Genomic DNA, 19,939 nt, shown 5'->3' with positions numbered 1-19,939 from the left:
ACACGGTTTCCTAGATTACACTTTGATCATTCTTGCTTTATATTATATTATATTATATTATATTATATTATATTATATTATATTATATTATATTATATTATATTATATTATTTATGCTTATAAACTTATAATCATTCGATAGAATAATTCTTTACAAATCTAATCATATGAAGTTTGTATTATAATAGTTAAAAATTATTAGCCTAATTATTGATCAAAGTTTTTAAAGTTTGAATCTTGATATGTGTGTGCGCCAGATAAAATGGAACAGAGGTAGTAATCCACATGCTAATCCTTGTGGATTTAGATAGATTGTAGTGCAGCTAAACAATCTCTCAATTTTGTTACAGGTGTATCCACTTCAAATACAAGTTTAATCAAATTATGTTTCTTCCTATAATGACTGTCATCAAGTTAATAAAGTGCATAATTATACCTCAATGGTACCTCTAAACTGAACTCACTTGTTTAGTTTGGAGAATTATACTCTCTCTGTTCTAAATTGTAAGTCGTTTTAGTTTTTCTAGATTCATAGCTTTTACTATACACCTAGACATAATGTACATCTAAATGCATAGTAAAAGTTATGTATCTAGAAAAGATAGAACAACTTGCAATTTGAAACTGAGGTAGTAAGTTGATTCTTAAAGCTAAATAGTTCCTTGATCCACCGATAATTTTTAGGTTCTTCTTTCATCATTTTTTTCTTACACAGTCATTCATAGCCATTAATTCAACGTGTTGTAGTCGACAAGTGAGCCACCGCCAACTCTCTAGGGCACATAGAGGAATGAGCCAACAAAACAAGTTCATCCAAATCCGATCGAACATACATATGGAGTTTCGAAGTCACTACTAACATGGGGGAGGTAAGGTCTCTAGGAGGAACGACCACTGCAGGACGAACCTTCGGAGAGGATGTTGGAGGACCTTTCGTAAATGTGTGAGGTTGTGAGTCGAGACTACAAGGAGCCAGCCTTCAGGGCAAGGACCACAGGTCTTGCTAACAAAGGGAGTCCTCTTGGAAACCTCGCTTCTAGAGGCAAACCGTCCAAAAGCACACAGGTTGATAGGTTCCACGTCTATCACTGAAAAAGTGAACGGAAATACTCTGCCCAGGACGCTCCAACGATGACAAGGAAATCACTCCTAACATGGGGATGTAAGCTCTCTGGGAGGAACCAATGCAAGATATGAACCTTTTGGAGAGGATGTTGGAGGACCTTTCGCAAATATGTGAGACTGAGCGAGGCTACAAGGAACCAACCTTCAAGGCAAGGACCACGGGTCTTACTAATGAGTAACGAAGGGAATTCTCTTGAAAACCTTGCATTGGAGGTAAACCGTCCAAAAGCAGACGACCTCTAGGACTACACATCCCTCCGATGGTACTGGGAATGACACATGTTGATAGGCTCCACGTCTACTAGAGCGGAAGTGTACGAAAATACTCCACTGCTAAAGTCAGGACGTTCCAGCGATGTCAACGATTGGGAGGGGGTGTTGGAAGAAATAAAAAATGATGTGAATACCTAGATATTCCTGCACAAAATAAGAGGCTATAAATAAGAGCATCTTCAGTAGTTCCAAAAAACAATTGATAAATCAATGAGTTTCCAATGTATCTAAAAAAGTTGGGAATATATTTATTGGTTCTTCAAAATATCACTTCTTAAGGTAGAAGACAATTTTGCATCAAGAATCCTGAATATTATTTCCAAATTACCCAACCACTTTTATATTTTTCTCTCTTGTACATTTACATTAGAAACCTATCCTTACTCCTTATTCTTTTGCACGTCCTTCGACCTCTAGATTGGCATATATATGCTGGTATATTTCTATGTGATTGGATCGATTTTCCCAAGTGCTGAAAGATTGGCAGCTGATATAAGGAGTTTTTGAAGAGATTTTGTCGACAATCTTGCCAAAAACTAAGATTGGGAGTGGCTTTTGGAAACTCTTGGAGATGCTCTAACACCCCCTCTCTATCCCAGGGTTGTAAAGTATTCCATCTAGAAGTAAAACAAATGTTATGTAATCTATAAAAAAAAGGACTAAAACAAATAATCTTTAGCCGAGGTCAAGGGCCCTCTCTTATCTATCTAGATTATTTTTTCTCCAGCAATGTGAAAGCATGTTGAAACATGAATCCAATTATAATTTACATCCAACATACTTATAGGGCAAACCTCTTGTTGGGATCTCTCGATGGGAATGATTGATGACTAGAGTAACCATATCTCCTATCCAATATCCTATATATCTTAAAAACTAATCATTTTATGATATGAGGGTCCTGCAGCAGATACTATCTCCTAAAAGCAGTCGTGTGTCCCATAAAGAAAGAAGAGAACCCACTTCCCCCTATTCCTAAAGAAATATAGCCGATAAATTTTAGGTATAACAGTGCTCTCGGCCTATATGCTGAAACAACTCAGTACTCCCTCCGTTCTAAATTATAAGTCGCTTTTACTTTTTTGGTACATCTATTTTTGTTATATATCTAGATAAATAATATGTCTAGATACGTAGCAAAATGGATGAACCAAAAAAATCAAAGCGACTTATAATTTGGAACGGATAGAGTATAAGATATTCGATGGAGTTGCTCTTATTACTTGATTGAAGTAAGACATGGTATACGTTAAATGTAGATCGAACTGTCGATGTTGGTCAGCTAAGAAAATTACAAATTTATTAAGGCAATTAGAGTTTGGGCCAATTACATTATTGCCCTTGTTTTCAACTCTAACTCCACCTTTGCCCCTATTTTTTATCTTTGCGGATTTGCCACTGTTTTTTTAATATGAAGCTTCCACTTGCCCCAATTCTGTGAAGGAGAGTTAACGGTGTTAAGGGAAGGCTGAAAACACACAAATGCCCTTAACATGAATGACAACACATATTTTTTTTTTGTAAATATCAAAATACAATAATTTGCAAGCCATCCATGCAACTTAATATTTTGTGTAAATATTGTAATATTTTGCAAGCCATCCTTGAATTTCATCATCCATTTCAGCCATCCTCGCAAGCCTGCAACGCAGCACCGCCGACAGCCTGCAGATCTCCGTGCCTCAGTGCCACCAGCCTGCTACGCCGAGCCACGCTGGCCGCCTAGCCCCCCGCGCCGTGCTACTAGCAGGGCCGCACGCCCCCACACCACCGCGTCGGAGCTTCCTGCGCTGGCCGCCCAGGCCCCCACGCCGCTGGCCTGCGGAGCCGCCTGCCTGGCACGCCGCGCTGCCAATAGAGGCCTTGCGCCCCCATGCCCCCGCGCCGCTGCTCTGCGTGTGCCGGCCTCCCGCAGCCTGCCTCGCCGCTGGCCGCATCGACCCCGCGCAGCCGGCCCTATTTCCTCATGGCCACGGAAGAAAGGCTGGAAGGAGAAGAGGAGGACTGCATCTTTTGGATAAGAGAGGGGTAGTATAGTCTTTTCCCCTTCCTTCATTTTTCCAAACAATTTTTTAATTCATTATTTATGAGCAGCTCACGGACTTGAGAAACAGGGGCAAACGGCAGCTTTGTGTTCAAAAAGTAGGGGCAAATATGCAAACTTAAAAAAATGAGGGCAAACGTGTAGTTAGAGTTGAAAACGAGGGCAGCAATGCAATTGTCCCTTAGAGTTTTATGTTATTCCTTTTTATTCGTCTTATCTAATTTCTATGGAAGTAGATGCTGAATCATTCACTTATCTGATCCGGATAGGGGCAATCATACCATACAAACGGAAATACTGTGACTCAAACGTCTAATATTCCGGACACGCGTCAGATAAGACTCGACCGAGCCGCAAAGCAAAGCGACGCGCCCCCGGCTCCTTATCCGTTCGGTCCCCATCCTGTCCCCGTGACCTCTCGCGCCCACTCTCTGCTACACTCGCCCGCTCCCCCTCTCCGCTCCTCCGCACTGCTGCGCTCGATGTTGCTCTTCGGGATGGACGCCATGCTCGCATCCAACTCGCTGTTGTGCCCGCCTGTTCGCGCTCCCTCCCTCCCTCCCTCTCTCCATGACCTCCATGCCACCGGAGAAGAGGATGACGACAGCTGCTTCTAGTGAGCCGTCCCTCCCTCCCTCCCTACCTCCCTCCCTCGCTCCGCAACCTCCATGCAACCGGAGAGGAGGGTGACGACGACGACTTCGGCGAGGTAGGTGGGTCCTTCTCTGGATTGGAGCCCTCCTCCTCCTCTCTCCTCCTCCTCATCTAGATTGGAGCTCTCTGAAAGCATCTAGGCCCCTAAGTGGATTTCGGTGATTAATGTCAATACAAGATTACTATGACTAACGTGTGTTTTGCAGAGGCAATTAAGTTAGGTCATGGTAATGGAGATCGATTGGGCAATCGAGGTTGTCATGCCCCTACTGATGGAAATCATTTTGGTTTTCAAAGGATGGACGACAAGGTTAAGGATAACTAGTTCTAAGTGTCAATTGAAGTTGGAGAGACACTTAGAGTAGTTTAGGACTTTGTTTTTTCCTTTGGCCGTACTATGAAGGGGGGTATGAACGGGTAGCTTGACCTAGTTGAGTCTAGTGAGTTAGGTGTGGTGCACACTTGTTAAAACTAGCTCTAGGTAGCTCCTATGAATGCCTAAAATCCTTTGGAGCAAACTTCATTCACATATGATCGAAAGTTGGAAGTGAATGGAGGGTCAAATACTGACCGGACGCTGGCTCCGGTGCGACCGGACGCTGGCCGCAGGGTCCGGTCAGTTCATTTGACTGTGAAGAACAAGTCTGGTGTGACCGGACGCTGGAAGGTCATGTGACCGGACGCTGAGGGCCAGCGTCCGGTCGACTCCAGTAAGGGTCCAGACTTGAGAAAGTGCGACCGGACGCGTCCGGTCAGTGGTGACCGGACCCTGAGTATCCAGCATCCGGTCGTTTACAGTAAGCATCCAAGAGCGACCGGACGCGTCCGGTCGGTACTGACCGGACCCTGACAGCGTCCGGTCATCACTTGAAAACTGTTCGCGGGTTGAACTGACCGGAGCGTCTGGTCAAAACGATCGGAGCAGTCCGGTCACCCCGCAGAAGCTCATAACGGTTCGTTTTTCAGGCTGCCTTATAAATAGAAGCTCCACTCGTGAGTGGAGTCACTTTTGCTCATTCCAACAGCTGAGAAACACGTTTGTGAGTGCCAAGAAGAGCAAGGTCCTAGTGAGGTGTTTGTGATTTGAGAATCCAAGAGTGAAACCTCATTAGTGAATCAAGAGTAGACAAGTGTGCATCCATCTTCTCATTAGGCTTCGCGTGGTCAAGTGAGAGTTCGTGCTTGTTACTCTTGGTGATCGCCATCACCTAGATGGCTTGGTGGTGATTGGGAGTTTGGTGTTCACCCGGCGGAGCTTGTGGGTGACCCAACTCAAGTTGTGAGCGGCTTTTGGGTGATTCGCCGCGACGGAGTGTCGAAGAATCAACCCGTAGAGAGCACTTGATCCTTGCGCGGATCAAGGGGGAGCTACACCCTTGCGCGGGTGCTCCAACGAGGACTAGTGGGGAGTGGCGACTCTCCGATACCTCGGCAAAACATCGCCGCGTTCCTTTCTCTCCCTATTTACTTTGAGCACTTACTTTGAGTATTTACTTTGAGCAATTCAATACTTGCTTTACATTCATAGAATTGCTATGCTAGAGTAAGTTTGGAACATAGGGTGCAAGTCATTTGTGCGTTGATTTGATAGAAACACTTTTCTAGGCACAAGGGGTTAATTGGGCTATCCGTAGGATTTGATTATTGCAAGAAAATTTAGAATTAGCCCAATTCACCCCCCCTCTTGGGCATCTTGATCCTTTCAATTGGTATCAGAGCCTCGTGCTCACATGTTTTTAAGCCTAACCGCTTAGAGCAAGATGTCTCACGGGGATGGACCTCCTCCTATCTTCGAGGGGGATGATTTTCCATATTGGAAAATTCGCATGGAGGCTTACCTAGAAGCTCTAGATGTTGGAATTCTTAGAGCCGCCTCTCAAGGGTTCCCAACACCTAAGAATGCCGCACAACTTCAAGGCGATGAAGTAAACTATGAAAAATGGAATGCAAAGGCTCGCAACACCATCTTTAGAGGCCTTTGCAAAGATGTGTTTAATCGTGTAAGGAACCACAAAGACGCCCATGCACTATGGTCGGACGTTTGTGCGCTCCATGAGGGAACCAAGAGTGAGCGTGAGGAACGCTATCATCTTGTGATTAAAAAGCTAAATTCTTTTGAGATGCTTCCCAAAGAAAGTGCTAATGAAATGTATTCTCGTTTAAATGTTCTTGTAGAGGAAGTCAATGGGCTTGGACTTACTCAAATGTCACCATCCGACGTTGTGAGAAAGATCTTGAGTGTCCTCCCCATTGACAAATATGGGCACATTGTGACCGTGCTACATCAAGGTGATCTTTCCGCCGCTACACCGACACAAATCTTGGGAAAGATCAATGCTCATGAGATGTACATGCACATCACGCCACAAGATGGCTCATCCTCTACAAAGAAGAAAGAGAAGGACTTAGCATTCAAAGCTAGCCAAGATAAGGGCAAGGCAAGACTTGAGTATGAGAGCTCAAGTGATGAAGATGATGAAGAAAGTCTTGCTCTCATGGTGAAGAAGACCGCCAAGATGCTAAAGAAGCTAAACAAGAGTGGCATCAAGTTTGACGGCAAGAAGAAGAAGTTCTTCACTAGCTCAAGAAGAAAGCCAATCTCCGAGATGGATTGCTACAATTGTGGCGAACTTGGTCACCTAGCTCATCAATGCACAAAGCCCAAGAAAGACAAGTTCAAGAACAAGGGCAAGAAAGATGATTCAAGTGATGAAGATGAAAAGAAAAAGAACAAGCCATACAAGAAGAGAGATGGCAAAAAGAGAGACTTCTACAAGAAGAAGAAGAGTGGCAAGGCCTATATTGTCGGTGATTGGCTCACGGACATTGATTCATCAAGTGGATCATCCGATGATGAGAGTGACAATGAGAAGGTGGCCGCCATTGCTATTGATCTTGCATCCTCACCGCCACCATCGCCATCATCCTCTACACACCTATGCCTTATGGCCAAGGGTGAACGCAAGGTAACTAAGAGTGATGATAGTAGTGATGATGAGCAAGCTAGTGATGATGATAGTGATAGCGATGATGATTCACCCACATATGATGATCTTGTCAAAATATTAAGAAAATACACTAAGATCATTAGAAAGAGTAGAGCTACAAATGAAAAACTTGATGCTAAAAATGATTCACTCTTAGCTAAGTGTGATACATTAGAAAAGGCTAATGATGAGCTCAAAGAAACAAATGATTCTATATCATCCAAACTCAAGGAGCTCAAATCTTCTAAGAAAGAGCTTAAAGATAAACATGATAAACTTGAGTGGGTGCACAATGAGCTTATCACTAGTCACAACAAGCTAAAAGATGAATATACAACTCTAAAGATCAATTATGATACCCTTGTTATTGCACAAGAATTCTTACCAAATGAGCCACATGATGCTACTAACCATGTTGTTAAGATTGATATAGCTACCTCATGTGATGATTTAATTGATGAGAGCATTGAGCATGGATCTAGTAGCAAAGGCAAGCAAGTGGTTGAGTGCAATGACTATGATGAGTATGTCAAGCTCAAGAGTGACCATGAGAAGCTCATGAAAGATCTTGAAGAGATGAAAAGTCACAACACCATTGTGCTAGAAACTCTTGATCATGACAAAGAGTTGATCCTTGAGAATGAGAAGCTCAAAGAAGAAAACAAGAAACTCAAGGAAGAGAAGAACAATGATATTCTCAAGGAAGAGAACAAGAAGCTCAAGATGGAGAAAGAGCATCTCAAGGTGGGATTGAGCAAGTTTGCTAGAGGCAAGCATCTCCAAAGTGAGCTACTCATGAATACCGTCATGAAGATGGATAGAAGTGGCATTGGATATATGGCAAGTGTAGAGAAGAAGAAGGCTCAAGCTCAACACCAACAATCAAAGCCAAAGCTAAAGCCAAAGAGATGTTTTGAGTGTGGACAAGAAGGCCACTTTGCTCATGAGTGTCAAACTCCACCACCACAACCCTTGCCCAAGCATGCTAGACCCTTTGCTTTCAATGCTCACTACATGCTTAGAAAAGATTCTAGTGGAAAGATGAAAGTCATGTTCTTAGGACCCCCCAACAAGAGTAGGCCTAAGAAGATTTGGGTGGCTAAGTCACTTGTTGAGAAGGTGAAGGGCCCTCAACAAGTTTGGATCCCTAAAGCTTGAATCTCTTGTGTGTAGGTGAACTACAAGACCGGTGGAAGTCATTGGGTTATTGATAGTGGTTGCACTCAACATATGACCGGTGATCCTCGTATGTTCACCTCACTAGATGAAGAGGTAGATGGACAAGAGAAAATAACTTTTGGAGATAATTCAAAGGGCAAGGTTAAAGGATTGGGCAAAGTGGCAATATCAAATGATCATTCCATCTCCAATGTGCTCTATGTTGCCTCATTGAGTTTCAACTTGCTATCCGTTGGGCAATTGTGTGATCTTGGCTTCCAATGCTTATTCACCGAGAAGGAGGTTGTTGTATCCAAAGTAGATGACAAACAAGTGATATTCAATGGATTTAGATACAACAACTTATATCTAGTTGACTTCACCTCCGAAGATGCAAACTTGAAGACTTGCCTATTCACCAAAACAACACTTGGGTGGCTATGGCATAGAAGACTTGCTCATGTTGGGATGAGCTCACTCAAGAAGCTTATGAAGAATGATTTGGTGAGAGGGTTGAAGGATGTGAAGTTTGAGAAGGACAAGCTTTGTAGTGCATGTCAAGCCGGCAAGCAAGTTGCAAACACTCATCCAACCAAAGCTTTCATGTCAACCACAAGAGTGCTAGAACTCCTACACATGGATTTATTTGGACCAACAACATACAAGAGTTTGGGAGGAAATCTCTATTGTCTTGTGATTGTGGATGACTATTCAAGGTATACATGGGTGTTCTTCCTTCATGACAAATCCGAAGTTGCATCTTGTTTCAAGAAGTTTGCCAAGAGAGCTCAAAATGAATTTGAAGTGAAGCTCAAGAAGATAAGAAGTGACAATGGCAAAGAGTTTGACAACACAAACATAGAAGCTTATTGTGATGAAGTTGGAATCAAACATGAAGTCTCCGCAACCTATACTCCTCAACAAAATGGTGTAGTTGAGAGGAAGAACCGGACTTTGATCACTCTTGCAAGGACAATGCTAGATGAGTACAACACCCCCGAAGCTCTATGGGCGGAAGCAATCAACACCGCATGTTATGCATCCAACCGCCTATTTCTTCAAAAGTTCCTTGTCAAGACACCAGTATGAGTTGCTCAATGGGAAGAAGCCGGACGTCTCCTTCTTTAGGGTGTTTGGTTGCAAGTGCTATATCTACAAGAAGCGGCAACACCTAGGGAAGTTTCAAAGACTGTTGTGATATAGGTTTTCTTGTTGGTTACTCATTGAAGTCCAAAGCATATAGAGTATTTAATCATGCCACCGGCTTGGTTGAAGAAACATATGATGTGGAATTTGATGAATCTAACGGCTCCCAAGGAGCACATGAGAATCTTGATGATGTAGGTGATGAACCATTGAGGGAGGCTATGAAGAATATTCCGGTGGGAGACATCAAGCCAAAAGATGATGAAGATGATGTACAAGTCATTGACCAACCTTCTTCATCAAATGTACCACAAGATGGTGAAAAAGATGGGAGAGTAGAAAATGAAGATACTCATATCTCCCATGAGCAAATGGTGGTACAAGCACAAGATGTTGATGCTCCACAACCTCCTCCTCAAGTGGTCAATAGAAGAAATACACCTCTCCTACAAGATCATCCACAAGATCTCATCATAGGGAGTCCAACAAAGGGTGTGATGACTCGATCTCAAAAACTTACTTCATTTATTGCTCATCACTCTTTTGTCTCTTGCTATGAGCCTACCAAGGTAGAAGAAGCTCTTAAAGATCCGGATTGGATCAATGCCATGCATGAAGAGTTGAACAACTTCACTCGCAATGAAGTTTGGACTCTTGAAGAGCGACCAAAAGGTGCAAGAGTCATAGGAACGAAGTGGGTGTTCCGCAACAAGCAAGATGATCAAGGTGTTGTTGTGAGGAACAAGGCAAGACTAGTTGCAAAGGGGTTCTCTCAAGTTGAAGGTTTGGATTTTGGAGAGACCTTTGCACCGGTTGCAAGATTAGAAGCCATCCGTATCCTTCTTGCATATGCATCACATCATGAAATGAAACTATATCAAATGGATGTGAAAAGTGCATTTTTAAATGGCTTTATAAATGAACTAGTCTATGTTGATCAACCTCCCGGGTTTGAAGACCCTAGATATCCTAATCATGTTTATAGGTTGTCCAAGGCACTATATGGGCTTAAGCAAGCCCCAAGAGCTTGGTATGAGCGCCTTCGGGACTTCCTCATTGAGAAGGGCTTCACCATTGGGAAGGTCGACACCACACTATTCACCAAGAAGCTTGATGGGCATATCTTCATTTGTCAAGTATATGTTGATGATATCATCTTTGGATCATCAAATGAAGACTCATGCAAAGAATTTGGTGAATTGATGTCGAAGGAGTTTCGAGATGTCAATGATTGGTGAGCTTACATTCTTTCTTGGTTTTCAAGTCAAGCAAATGAAAGAAGGCATCTTCATCTCTCAAGAGAAATACACAAAAGATCTTCTCAAGAGATTCAAGATGGATGAATGTAAGCCAATCAAGACACCAATGCCTACAAATGGACATCTCGACCTAGATGAGGGAGGTAACCCGGTTGATCAAACTCTCTACCGTTCTATGATTGGTAGCTTGTTATATTTAACCGCATCTAGGCCCGACATCATGTTTAGTGTGTGTATGTGTGCTAGATTTCAAGCTAGTCCTAAGGAAACACATTTAATTGCCGTAAAAAGAATCCTTAGGTATCTTAAGCACACACCAAGCATTGGTCTTTGGTATCCCAAAGGAGCTTTATTTGAATTAATTGGCTATTCCGATTCGGATTACGCCGGATGCAAAGTTGATAGAAAAAGCACATCCGGAGGGTGCCATTTGCTTGGTAGATCACTTGTGTCTTGGTCCTCCAAGAAACAAAATAGTGTGGCTTTGTCCACCGCCGAAGCGGAATACATTGCCGCGGGTGCTTGTTGTGCACAAATATTATACATGAAACAAACTTTGCTAGACTATGGAGTAGTTCTAGAGAAAGTACCTCTTTTGTGCGACAATGAAAGTGCGGTAAAACTTGCAAATAATCCGGTTCAACACTCTCGCACCAAGCATATAGATATCCGCCATCACTTTCTAAGAGATCATGTGGCTAAAAATGATATATCACTAGAAGGTGTAAGATCCGAAGATCAATTAGCGGATATCTTCACAAAACCGCTAGATGAGGCTACATTTTGTAGATTGCGGAATGAGCTCAATGTACTTGATTTTAGTAACTTCACTAAAAATTGAGCTTGTGTTGTCCCTTGCATTCATTGTAATATACAACATGTTTAATTTGTGGCAATGCACATAGGGCTTGTCTAACATGGTTAAGATAACCGCCGAAAAGCGTGTGAAGAAGCTTAACCTTGGATCAAACTTGACAAGCAACTAGATTTACTTACAAGTATTACATATGCATGAATGTCGTTTTGTCGTTTTGTTCCATTTGCCCTCTTGTTGCCTATTTTCTTAAAAAGAATTATAGCCTAAGGCAAAATATCTTGAAAAATATGAGGGTTTGAGAGAGGTCACTCACATCAGTCCCAATTGGTGTTTATTTGGATCTTATTCAAGTTGGGACTTGATTGGGAACAGGCAGCGCGAAGGAAGTTTGAAGATTTGCTGGAAAAGGTGCACCGGACGCTGCACCGGACGCTGCTGTCCAGCGTCCGGTCAGTTCACAGGAGGTGAACTGCTGGTGAAGGAGTGACCGGACGCTGCGTCTGTGCGTCCGGTCAGGAAGGGTTCAGCGTCCGGTCGATCGAAGGAAGACCAAGTTGTACTGACCGGACCCTGCCTGCGTCCGGTCATGGACCACCGGACGCGTCCGGTCCCGATTCCAGAGGATTTGGACCTCTCTGGAATCGACCGGACGCTGGGTGGTAGCGTCCGGTCGCTACCACCGGAGCGTCCGGTCAGTGGATCTCGCGCGGCTTCAGGACTCTTTTCGGTTTCCTTTTCTGTCGCGTTTGGGGGATTACTTAACCGCAGCCGTACCCTGTTCATCCTCAAATCGTTTTTTGCCCTAGCCCGAGCCGCCGCCGCCGCAGCACCGCCGCAGCCTTGCCCGCGCCTCCCTTGCCAGTGCTCGCCCGGCCCCCTCAGTCAGCCGCGCGCCACCTCGACCCTGCGCCGGCCACCTCGCGCCCACGCCGCCATGCTCCAGCCGCTGCCAGCACAGCACGCGCCACCGCAGCTCGCGCGCCACCTCGCCAAAGCCGCCGTAGCTCGCCGGAGTCGCCCTGTCCACGCCTCTGCTCTGCCTCTTGCCGTGTGCCCTAGCCTCATCTCCTCTCGGTAAGGCTAGCCCCTTGTTTCAATTTCAAATTGCGTAGATCAATTTGCAATACAATGCACTGATTTTCAAATACTAGGGCCACAAGTTCATCACTGCTCCGTGTAACCCTAGCCCCTGCCGGTTCCGAGGATTCCCCCCACGTGACATCTTATCTTTTCTCGGATCGCTGATCGTCAGGTAGAAAGCCATTCGATTCAAATTCGCATCTACATTGCTTTCTCTATTAGGGTTTCACATCTATTAGACATATGGTATTTATTTGTATATCCATCTATTCTATCGTGCAGCGAGTCGGTTCCGTTGTGGTTCTTGTGGCAGTCGGCAGTCAACTCGGAGCCAAGCTCGCGAGTAAGGATCGAGGCCAAGCCTCGAAAGCGGCAGTTTGACAGTTGATCTTCATCAGTGGCAGTTCACCATCTTGTCAGCTCAGATGGCTCGCACCAAGAACGTTGGTGGTGGCCCAGGTGATGATGATCGGAGGCCCCCGCCTCGCCAGCCAGCCGGATCTAAGGGCAAGTCAACCAAGCAGGTGACATCCAAGAAGCGGAAGTACCCCGATGCAGAGACAGCGAGAGCAGCAGCTGTTGCAGAGGCCGCAGAGCGTGCTGAGAGAGGTGGTGCCCGCAGCGGAGTTGTCATTGCAGATCAGCCGGTTTCACCAGCACTGAGAGCTGCGATTGAGGATGTTGAGCGTCGTCACGGGAGTCCAGCTGGGACTGCCACGTTTGCAGGACGACGGGTTGCCATTGAGGAGGGTCCGTCAGCTCAGCAGCAGCCCCCACCAGCAGAGCCTCAGCCAGCCCAGGAGACTCAGGAGGGTCAGGAGACCGAGCCGGCACCTCAGCTACGCCGCTCGAGTCGTACCAGTGCTACAGTTCCACCGAGGCCAGTTACACAGCGCAGAGGTTCACGTCCTCCGCCCAGACCTCAGGGTCCGCCTCTAGTGGTTCACCTCGACTTGAGGGCCGCCACCGCCAGACAGGTTCAGCAGCTGCGATTTGTTGAGTTTGAGGTTTGGTTTCCTCCGAGGAGGGATGAGAGAGCAGCTGAGGGTTTCTACACGCCACTGTAGGAGGATTTCTACAATGCTTATCTCAACAGTGGGGCAGTGTTCAGATCTCAGAGAGTCTGTCAGATAGAGTCTATTGTGGCAGCAGCCGGAGAGAGCATTCGGCCATACTTGTCATATTTGCCAGGACTGTCAGATCTGATTGGACGGACGGGGATATATGTACCATCTTGGGTCCGTCAGTTTTATGCTTCGCTCTACATCGATCCACATCACAGATTCATTCACTTTGCCTTCAAAGGCAAAGACTACAGAGTGACGAGTGGCAGAGCCAGAGAGATACTGAGGCTACAGGAGCAGCCTGTCAAGATGCATGAGGTCTGTTATGGTCAGCAGGAGCCTCCCAGGCGTCCTCATGGAGGGTTGGTGCCCCCTACAGATTTAGTGCGACATTGCTTCAAGGAGCCGTTTGGAGAGGGGTCGAGCAGGAACCCCAGTGACTTGACTCCTACAGCTAGGGTACTAGAGGCCATCATCAGGAGGACACTGCTTCCCAGGTTGGGATACAGGGAGGGCCTGACTCGCTTACAGCTCTGGCTTCTTAATGCCATCATGCAGCAGACAGTATTTGATATCTGGGATCTCCTGCTTTCAGAGATGGAGGATACTATAGCTGAGGGATTCAAGGGTCGTAGGCAGCTTCCCTATGCTCACTGGATCACATTCCTCATCCGTAGAGTAGTGCTTGATAAGCCCCCTGGCATGATGGATGAGTATACAGGTGCCACCACAGAGTTCCCAGCTTACAACCTATCACAGAGGATCAGGCACACCACTCCTCAGGCACCCAGACAGCCTAGCCGTCGTCCCGACGTGCCAGAGTCCGCAGCTCAGCAGGATGAGATCATCAGAGGGATTGCAGCCACTGAGGAGGAGGAGCTAGAGGCACAGTAGGAGGTGAGCGAGTACAGTGATAGCTCTGACGATGACTACCAGCCTATACCTCAGATGCCTCCACGCAGACACGATGCAGAGGCCGGTAGCTCCAGTTCTGCTCCACCTGCTCCTCAGACAGACCCCGCTCTCATTGCTATTCTTGAGCGGATGCAGCAGGATCAGACACGCTAGGCACAGGAGACAGCTGCCAACTTCGCACAGTTTCAGGCTCGTCAGGACGAGTTCCAGCGGCAGCAGCAGCTCCTTCAGCACCAGCAGTTACTTATGCAGCAGCAGCTCATGGGATTCATGCAGCATGTAGTGACAGCCATTGGGATCCCACTGCCACAGCCTTCGCCCCAGCTTGCACAGCCTCCTACCACTTCGACGACTCCAGCAGTACAGCCCAGTGGGCTCCAGAGTCAGGGACAGCCTCCAGCTCAGTTTGCTTCACCTCCTATATAGGTGTCCCAGTGGTTAGCCTCACCCGTGGTAGCCCTGCAGTTCACTCCATTTCAGACGGGCTTCACACCAGAGCAGTCTTCCTCGCTATTCGTGCCTAGAGACGTCAGTCTCCAGGAGTCTTGGAGCATCCTTCAGCGAGTTGACCGGCATGCCTACTCCGCCTCATATGCATACCGCCGGTCCGTCTACAGCAGCTCCAGTCGCAGTGACTACTCAGAGGCTCCCCTCGTCTGTCGCCTCGTCAGATCCTACGACAGACATACTAGCAGCTTCCCAGGCAGCACCAGCCCCAGCTCAGACCCAGACCGCTTCAGCGACACTTCCTGCTTCAGAGGGTCAGTCAGTTCAGAGCTCAGGGTCAGATGATGATGGCGCCCAGTTCCATCTTGCTCCACGTACTTCAGCGCCCGACTCGTCGCTGCAGCCCCGCCGACCGACCCTTAGGTTTTGGTGTTTGACGCCAAAGGGGGAGAGGGCTTGAGTATGTAGACTCAGGGGGAGCGAGTTTTAGGGGGAGCTAGTTATCTAGTATTAGTTTATTATATACATTTGGAGTTTTATTTGTGTGATACACTATTACTTATGCATTCAGTGTGTTTACTTTCATGCATACTATTATATATATGTGATAGTGCTATCTATGTGATTGTGATAGTTGACATGTGTGATTTCTACTTTGCATTATCTATATGTCATATCACTTGTGATGCTCATTTGTTTTTGCTTCCGCGCTTATACTTCGAAGCAAATGAGCTTTGTTACTCGTACTCATGCTTAATTCATATTCTTTGAGTACATTGTGTTGGTTTGGGTCATATAAGCTTGCCTAACTCTTTTGCTCTTATCGACAAAAGCTTATATGAACCAAGCCCTTCAAAAACCTCACTCCATAACATACTCGAGGTGGTATTGTCATCAATCACCAAAAAGGGGGAGATTGAAAGCATCTAGGCCCCTAAGTGGATTTCGGTGATTAATGTCAATACAAGATTACTATGACTAACGTGTGTTTTGCAGAGGCAATTAAGTTAGGTCATGGTAATGGAGATCGATTGGGCAATCGAGGTTGTCATGCCCCTACGATGGAAATCGTTTCGGTTTTCAAAGGATGGACGACAAGGTTAAGGATAACTAGTTCTAAGTGTCAATTGAAGTTGGAGAGACACTTAGAGTAGTTTAGGACTTTGTTTTTCCTTTGGCCGTACTATGAAGGGGGGTATGAACGGGTAGCTTGACCTAGTTGAGTCTAGTGAGTTAGGTGTGGTGCACACTTGTTAAAACTAGCTCTAGGTAGCTCCTATGAATGCCTAAAATCCTTTGGAGCAAACTTCATTCACATATGATCGAAAGTTGGAAGTGAATGGAGGGTCAAATACTGACCGGACGCTGGCTCCGGTGCGACCGGACGCTGGCCGCAGGGTCCGGTCAGTTCATTTGACTATGAAGAACAAGTCTGGTGTGACCGGACGCTGGAAGGTCGTGTGACCGGACGCTGAGGGCCAGCGTCCGGTCGACTCCAGTAAGGGTCCAGACTTGAGAAAGTGCGACCGGACGCGTCCGGTCAGTGGTGACCGGACCCTGAGTATCCAGCGTCCTGGTCATTTACAGTAAGCATCCAAGAGCGACCGGACGCGTCCGGTCAGGTACTGACCGGACCCTGACAGCGTCCGGTCATCACTTGAAAACTGTTCGCGGGTTGAACTGACCGGAGCGTCCGGTCAAAACGATCGGAGCGTCCGGTCACCCCGCAGAAGCTCATAACGGTTCGTTTTTCAGGCTGCCTTATAAATAGAAGCTCCACTCGTGAGTGGAGTCACTTTTGCTCATTCCAACAGCTGAGAAACACGTTTGTGAGTGCCAAGAAGAGCAAGGTCCTAGTGAGGTGTTTGTGATTTGAGAATCCAAGAGTGAAACCTCATTAGTGAATCAAGAGTAGACAAGTGTGCATCCATCTTCTCATTAGGCTTCGCGTGGTCAAGTGAGAGTTCGTGCTTGTTACTCTTGGTGATCGCCATCACCTAGACGGCTTGGTGGTGATTGGGAGTTTGGTGTTCACCCGGCGGAGCTTGTGGGTGACCCAACTCAAGTTGTGAGCGGCTTTGGGTGATTCGCCGCGACGGAGTGTCGAAGAATCAACCCGTAGAGAGCACTTGATCCTTGCGCGGATCAAGGGGGAGCTACACCCTTGCGCGGGTGCTCCAACGAGGACTAGTGGGGAGTGGCGACTCTCCGATACCTCGGCAAAACATCGCCGCGTTCTTTTCTCTCCCTATTTACTTTGAGCACTTACTTTGAGTATTTACTTTGAGCAATTCAATACTTGCTTTACATTCTTAGAATTGCTATGCTAGAGTAAGTTTGGAACATAGGGTGCAAGTTATTTGTGCGTTGATTTGATAGAAACACTTTTCTAGGCACAAGGGGTTAATTGGGCTATCCGTAGGATTTGATTATTGCAAGAAAATTTAGAATTAGCCCAATTCACCCCCCCTCTTGGGCATCTTGATCCTTTCACTCTCCTCCTCCTTCTCCTCATCCTCCTCCTCTGGATCTGGATCTGAGGGACGTGGCGGTGGCTAGGGTTCCGACGAGCTCTATTGCAGTAGGCTTGCTTTGCTGTTGCAATAAGTAATAATTCTTCGTTGCATTAGTTTTTTTTTCCGATGTTGCATCTCGCATTGAGCTTTTTGTTTCTATTATTGCTGTAGCATTGTTTTGCTATTGCAACAAGCAATATTTCTTTGTTGTATTAGTCTTTTTTCTGATGTTGCATCTCGTATTGCGTTTTTGTTTCTGTTGTTGCAATAGCGTTGTTTTGCTGTTGCAACAAGTATTTTTTTCTTTGTTGTATTAGTCTTTTTTCTGATGTTGCATCTCGTACTGCGGTTTTGTTTTCTGTTGTTGCAGTAGCTTTGGTTTGTTGTTGCAACAAGTAATTTTTCTTTGTTGCATTAGTCTTTTTTTTATGTTGCATCTCGCATTGCGCTTTGTTTCTGTTGTTGCAGTAGCTTTTGTTTGCTGTTGCAACAAGTAACTTTTTTTGGTTGCATTAGTATTTTTTTCTGATGTTGCATCTTGTATTGCAGTAACTTTGTTGTGTTGTTGCAGTCGCTCTTGTTCCGATGTTGCAGTAGAGTTGTTCTGATGTTTCACCTTGCATTGCGCTTTGTTTGATATTGCAAATAATTTTCTGATGGGAGTGCGTTGGGGGCGGGCGAGGTTGGGGGCGGATGGGAAACCCGTTCTATTCTATCCGTTCTGTGCGCGGGGGCAGGCGAGGTTGGGGGTGGGCGGGTTCCGTGCGTGTTGGGGGCGGGTAGGTTTCGTGCGCGGGGAGTGGAGGAAGGACGGTTCCGATTGCTATTTCTATTCCGTGCGGGCGGGCGGACGGACGGACGGGCGGGCGTGATTCCATACGGAAAGTACGAGGTGCGGTACTAAGGTCCCGGCATCCGTCCGGGCGCTAGCAGCAAATCTACATCCAAGAACAGTCATGCACTCACTGCTCTAGTAGTTTTCTTCTAGTAGCTTTTAGGCATGATTATTACAGTCGTGAACATTGGGAGCTTCTGCCTGACCTGCGACCAAAACAGTTTAACCAACTCTCCACTCTTCCCACAGCACCATCACCATTCCAATTTCCAAATCACCCCCTTATAAAGCGGAGGACCCCTCGTGCCCGCCTGGCGCCCAACTCGAAAAGTCATCGGCACGCCAATCATCGACCAGCAGCCAACCACCATGTTCTGCGAGTGCGGCACGGGCAGTTTCAAGCACGTCGACAAGGACCCGGACGATCTCAGCTGCACTGGCGGATCGCCCAAGGACAGGGAGAGGAGGAAGCACGGCGGCAAGGTCAACCCCTACGCGGAGCGCGGGCTGGACAGGTTCTCCGTCGTGCTCTCCGAGCTCGAGACACGGCGGGCCAAGATCCTGCGCCGCGTCGGCTCCGACACCGGCCTCGTCTTGGTCCACTTCGTCCAGTCGTCCGACGGCGACTGGACGCCCGTCGTCGTCAAGCTCCCCGAGCAGCCGCCGCCGTCCAAGAAGGCCGCCGCCACCAAGAAACCGACGAGGGCGGCGGCAGCGTCTACCGCAGCGCCTTTTCGACCACCGGCTCCTGCGGCTTCACCCGGGCCCTGCAGTCCGCCGGATCCCACCAGCCCGAGGGAGGGGGAGAGCGCCAGTAGCGCCAGCGCCAAGGTCGTCGCCACCAGCAAGACCAAGGTGCCGGCGAGGAAGGCGTCGTTCTCGTGGGGGAGGAGGATGCGGCGGCCGTCGCGCTACTGGCCGTCCGTCATCGTGCTGACGCTAGTGAGCCTGGCCGTGTTCGGGCGGGTGTTCGCCATCTGCGTCGCGTTCATATGGTGGTATGTGCTTCCCACCTTAGGCAGCGGCGAGGATGCGCGCCAGGGCCCGGCCGGCATGAGGATGTCCATGGAGAAAAAGAAGGTCGTCTCGCCGCCGCTGCCGCTTCCACACGCCAAGAAAGGCAGCATCAGCGGCGTGTACGAGGTGGTCAGGTCGCCAAAAGGGAAGCGAGGCTGACGGAGTGCGTGCAGCTAGGCTTCATGTGAATAATGCATACACACTATATAGCTAGTTGGGTAGCTGGAAAAGTTACCAAAGTTTTAGTTTTCTTGAATCTTTTTGGGTAATTTTGATGCCTTGCATGGTTCTCTTGTACGGTTCATTTCATCATGCTGTAAATAGTGTTGAGTTACTTCAGCCCCTTTTCCTGCGTGGCTATCCGATTGAAGAACTGAACATGAGTTGATAAACCTTTCATTTTGTCTTGATGCAATTTCTGTTAAATGTCTTGCTCTGGACTTGGAAACCAGTGTATTCTCCCGCGCCTACAAGCTAGGATGCCACATGTGCAAATTTAAACAATTTTAGGGCTACAGAGGGCATTTTGCAACTCTAAGACACTATTTATATCTTTTCTAATTATAAGAGGAATAGACATTTCGATAAAAAAAAACCTCCCA

At 46.8% G+C, this 19,939-nt stretch overlaps 1 pseudogene; it reads left to right on the top strand.

Annotated features, from left to right (window-relative positions):
* Positions 1 to 18,650: 18,650 nt before the first annotated feature.
* LOC136494252 (uncharacterized) lies at positions 18,651 to 19,702 on the top strand (annotated as a pseudogene).
* The last annotated feature ends 237 nt before the right edge of the window (positions 19,703 to 19,939 follow it).

This window comes from Miscanthus floridulus, chromosome 1 (assembly GCF_019320115.1).
Source record: "Miscanthus floridulus cultivar M001 chromosome 1, ASM1932011v1, whole genome shotgun sequence".
Taxonomy (NCBI): domain Eukaryota; kingdom Viridiplantae; phylum Streptophyta; class Magnoliopsida; order Poales; family Poaceae; genus Miscanthus; species Miscanthus floridulus.
The sequence above is the reverse complement of the archived record's forward strand: the minus strand, read 5'-3'. Positions and strand labels throughout refer to the sequence as shown.